Here is a 5,000-nt window from a genome sequence, read left to right on the forward strand (position 1 = left end):
CCACCGACAGCCGCGCACGACGACCGCAGGGCACGGAAACCGTTTCCGGCCGGAGGGGTTTTGAGTCGTGGACACGGAGGGGAGAGCGACACGAGGCGCCAGGGGAAAGACGAGTCTGCACTTAGGAGGACGAAGGCCCCTAAGGGCCTGCGAGAACCTCCAGCCGCGGACCGAAGTCCGATAGATGGGAATAGCGACCCTCAGACAGGCGTAGCCCCGGGAGGGACCCGGGGCCGCAATGTGCGTTCGAAGTGTCGATGATCAATGTGTCCTGCAATTCACATTAGTTCTCGCAGCTGGCTGCGTTCTTCATCGACGCACGAGCCGAGTGATCCACCGCTAAGAGTTGTCATTTTTGGTTTTTTTAGGTAAGCCATCGTCCAGCAGAGAATGCAACACAGTGTGTGTTAAAAACCCGAGAGGGAGAGGAGGGTCAGCGCATGGCTGCATGGCTTAATCTTTGAGACAAGCATATGTTACTGGCAGGATCAACCAGGTAGCGACGCGTGTGTTTGTGGGGTAGGGGAGAGGCGCCGCCCGGCGAAGGGGGCTCCCTCCCCGAGGCACAGCTGCGCGCGCACGCTTTCCTTCCATCCCTCCTTCCGGAGGGCGTTCGTTTTCGGCGTGAGCCATAACCGGGGAAAACTGTGATCTTTCCTCCGCGGAAGGGCGCGTGGCCTTCCCCCCCGCCCGAACCTCCGCGCCCGGCCCGGGGGGGCCGGGGACGACGGGGAGGGCTAAGGGGGGCTGCGCGGCCCGTCCGGGAGCGTTCTCGGACCGACTGAGCGAGCGAGATGAGGACCGGCCGTCTACGACTCCCTATGATGAGGCACCAGGGCGGGGGAGGCGGAAGAGACTCGACGCTATTCCCCCCGGTACTGAGAGGCGAACCCGCAAGGGCGGGGAGGAACTGCCGTGCCCATAGCGGCCCTCGGCGGGCCGGGCAGGCGCCTACCCCTGGCGGGTCTCGTGTTCCGATCTACCAGTGCTTTTAAGGGAAAAAGCGAGAAAAACGGAGAAAATTCGAAAAAGTGACGAAAAAGGGGAAAAAGCATGGAAAAGGGGCTGAAAAGCCCGCACCCGTAGCTTCCTGGGCGGCCCGGGGGCCGTGCGGGGGCTTGGCGGTCCGTTTACCATAGCCCCAGGTGCTTGGACCCCTGTAATTGCTACTGTCTCCTGAAAATCTGACCATACCCTTCTGGTCACCCTACGGCGCAGCGATACCTCCACACCGCGGTCGAGGCGGGACTCATGCCCGGGAAGAGGCCTCGGGGTCGGACACGAGCCGGGGAGCGATAGGCCTGGATCTGCCACCCCGGCGTAAAAAGTGGGACTTAGAAAAATTTTTGGACTTAGAAAAATTTTCGACAAGGGAGATCCTCCTGGAGGAATCGGGCCTCAGGCCGACGAGGAGCACTCTCGTCGGACACTTTCGGCCGGCACCCGCGATCACAGCCCTGGAGGTGGACTTAGAAAAATTTTCACTCTGCACTCACAGGCCGAATCCTCATGGAGGAATCGGCCTCTAGCCCAGCACAGGCACCTCTGGTCGGCCACGCTATGCGCCCACAACCGCGATCACAGCCCTGGAGGTATTATTTTTTGGACTTTGAAAATTTTTTCACTCTGCACACACAGGCCGAATCCTCATGGAGGAATCGGCCTCTAGCCCAGCGCAGGCACCTCTGGTCGGCCACGCTATGCGCCCACACCCGCGATCACATCCCTGGAGGTATTATTTTTTGGACTTTGAAAATTTTTTCACTCTGCACACACAGGCCGAATCCTCATGGAGGAATCGGCCTCTAGCCCAGCGCAGGCACCTCTGGTCGGCCACGCTATGCGCCCACACCCGCGATCACATCCCTGGAGGTATTATTTTTTGGACTTTGAAAATTTTTTCACTCTGCACTCACAGGCCGAATCCTCATGGAGGAATCGGCCTCTAGCCCAGCACATGCACCTCTGGTCGGCCACGCTATGCGCCCACACCCGCGGTCACACTCCTGGAGGTCCGAATTTTTTTTTTCTTTTCTTTTCTTTTCAGGCCGAATCCTCCTGGAGGAATTGCATTCTCCCCGACCCCAGGCACCATCGGCGGGCACCCCCCACCCGCGACCACGCCACCTGGAGGTCAGATTTTCGAAAAATTTTCTTTCGCCTTTATCTCGGAAACGGCCAATTCCGCCTGGGAAAAAACGATTTTGGCCGGCCCTAGGCACTCCCCACGGCCACTTTGGGCCTCCCCCCGCTGCCCATGGGGCTTCTGGGAACCGGGGGGGGGGCCCCCGACTTCGGACGGCCGTATCTCGGCCACCGTTGGTCCGATCGGCTCCAAATTTCGCAGGGGAGTCCATGGGGAGGCCCCGGACCCGATGCCACATACCCCGGGGCCGACGCCCCCCGCCGGCGCCCCCTGGAGGATGGGAGTCTGTTACATCTCCTGGGGCTATGGGAAATTTTCTGGCTCTCAGCTCACATGCAGGCTGAATCCTCCTGGAGGAATTGCATTCTCCCCGACCCCAGGCACCCTCGGCGGGCACCCCCACCCGCGACCACGCCACCTGGAGGTCAGATTTTCGAAAAATTTTCTTTCGCCTATATCTCGGAAACGGCCAATTCCGCCTGGGAAAAAACGATTTTGGCCGGCCCTAGGCACTCCCCACGGCCACTTTGGGCCTCCCCCCGCTGCCCATGGGGCTTCTGGGAACCGGGGGGGGGGCCCCCGACTTCGGACGGCCGTATCTCGGCCACCGTTGGTCCGATCGGCTCCAAATTTCGCAGGGGAGTCCATGGGGAGGCCCCGGACCCGATGCCACATGCCCCGGGGCCGACATCCCCCGCCGGCGCCCCCTGGAGGATGGGGGTCCGTTACATCTCCTGGGGCTATGGGAATTTTTCTGGCTCTCAGCTCAGGTGCAGGCTGAATCCTCCTGGAGGAATTGGATTCTCCCCGAAGCCAGGCACCTCAGGTCAGCCATGTAGGTGCCCCCCACTGCGCTCACACTTGTAGAGGTCATGATTTGGGGGATTTTGAATTTTTCTGGGTCTCTGAACATTTTGGGGAAAATATTCACACTCTGCACGCGCAGGCCAAATCATCATGGAGGAATCGGCCTCCAGCCCAGCACAAGCACCTCAGGTCGGACACAGTAGGTGCCTGCACTGGGCTCACACCCATGGAGGTCATGATTTGGGGGATTTTGAATTTTTCTGGGTCTCTGAACATTTTGGGGAAAATATTCACACTCTGCAGGCGCAGGCCAAATCATCATGGAGGAATTGGCCTCTAGCCCAGCACAAGCACCTCAGGTCGGACACACTATGTGCCTGCACTGGGCTCACACCCATGGAGGTCATGATTTTTAGGACATTGATTTATTTTGGGACCCTGAACATTTTGGGGAAAATATTCACACTCTGCACGCGCAGGCCAAATCATCATGGAGGAATGGGCCTCTAGCCCAGCACAAGCACCTCAGGTCGGACACACCATGTGCCTACACTGGGCTCACACCCATGGAGGTCATGATTTTGGGGATTTTGAATTTTTTTGGGTCTCTGATCATTTCTGGGACTTAGAAAAAGTTTGGGACTTAGAAAAATTTCCACACTTGGAAAAAGTTGGGGACTTAGAAAAATTTTCACTCTGCACTCACAGGCCAAATCATCATGGAGGAATGGGGCTCTAGCCCAGCACAGGCACCTCAGGTCGGACACACTATGTGCCTACACTGGGCTCACACCCATGGAGGTCATGATTTTTGGGACTTAGAAAAAAAATGGGACTTTGAAAAATTATCACACTTGGAAAAAGTTGGGGACTTTGAAAAATTTCCACACTTAGAAAAAGTTGGGGACTTAGAAAAAATTTCACTCAGCACTAACAGGCCAAATCATCATGGAGGAATGGGCCTCTAGCCCAGCACAAGCACCTCAGGTCGGACACACTATGTGCCTACACTGGGCTCACACCCATGGAGGTCATGATTTTTGGGACTTTGAAAAAAAATGGGACTTAGAAAAATTTCCACACTTAGAAAAAGTTGGGGACATAGAAAAATTTCTGGACTTAGAAAAATTTCCACACTTAGAAAAATTTTGGGACTTAGAAAAATTTTTACTAGGCACACACAGGCCAAATCATCATGGAGGAATCAGCCTTTAGCCCAGCACAGGCACCTCAGGTCGGACACACCATGTGCATACACTGGGCTCACACCCATGGAGGTCATGATTTTTGGGACTTAGAAAAAAATTGGGACTTTGAAAAAATTATCACACTTAGAAAAAGTTGGGGACTTAGAAAAATTTCCACACTTAGAAAAAATTCCACACTTAGAAAAATTTTCACTAGGCACACACAGGCCAAATCATCATGGAGGAATGGGCCTCTAGCCCAGCACAAGCACATCAGGTCGGACACACTATGTGCCTACACTGGGCTCACACCCATGGAGGTCATGATTTTTGGGACTTAGAAAAAAAATGGGACTTTGAAAAAGTTGGGGACTTAGAAAAATTTCTGGACTTAGAAAAATTTCCACACTTAGAAAAAGTTGGGGACTTAGAAAAATTTTCACTAGGCACACACAGGCCAAATCATCATGGAGGAATTGGCCTTTAGCCCAGCACAAGCACCTCAGGTCGGACACACTATGTGCCTACACTGGGCTCACACCCATGGAGGTCATGATTTTTGGGACTTTAATTTTTTTTGGGTCTCTGATCATTTCTGGGACTTTGAAAAAAAAATGGGACTTAGAAAAATTTTCACACTTAGAAAAAGTTGGGGACTTAGAAAAATTTCTGGACTTAGAAAAATTTCCACACTTAGAAAAAGTTGGGGACTTAGAAAAATTTTCACTCAGCACTCACAGGCCAAATCATCATGGAGGAATCAGCCCTTAGCCCAGCACAGGCACCTCAGGTCGGACACACTATGTGCATACACTGGGCTCACACCCATGGAGGTCATGATTTTTGGGACTTAGAAAAAT

General features: G+C 54.3%; 1 non-coding gene across 1 annotated transcript; it reads right to left on the bottom strand.

Moving 5' to 3' along the window:
* Window positions 1–194: 194 nt before the first annotated feature.
* On the bottom strand, window positions 195–348 carry LOC128515442 (5.8S ribosomal RNA). The gene has a single exon (XR_008356650.1). It is a non-coding gene; the product is annotated as a 5.8S ribosomal RNA (ribosomal RNA).
* Window positions 349–5,000: the final 4,652 nt, after the last annotated feature.

Source organism: Clarias gariepinus, chromosome 27 (genome assembly GCF_024256425.1).
Source record: "Clarias gariepinus isolate MV-2021 ecotype Netherlands chromosome 27, CGAR_prim_01v2, whole genome shotgun sequence".
NCBI classification, from domain to species: domain Eukaryota; kingdom Metazoa; phylum Chordata; class Actinopteri; order Siluriformes; family Clariidae; genus Clarias; species Clarias gariepinus.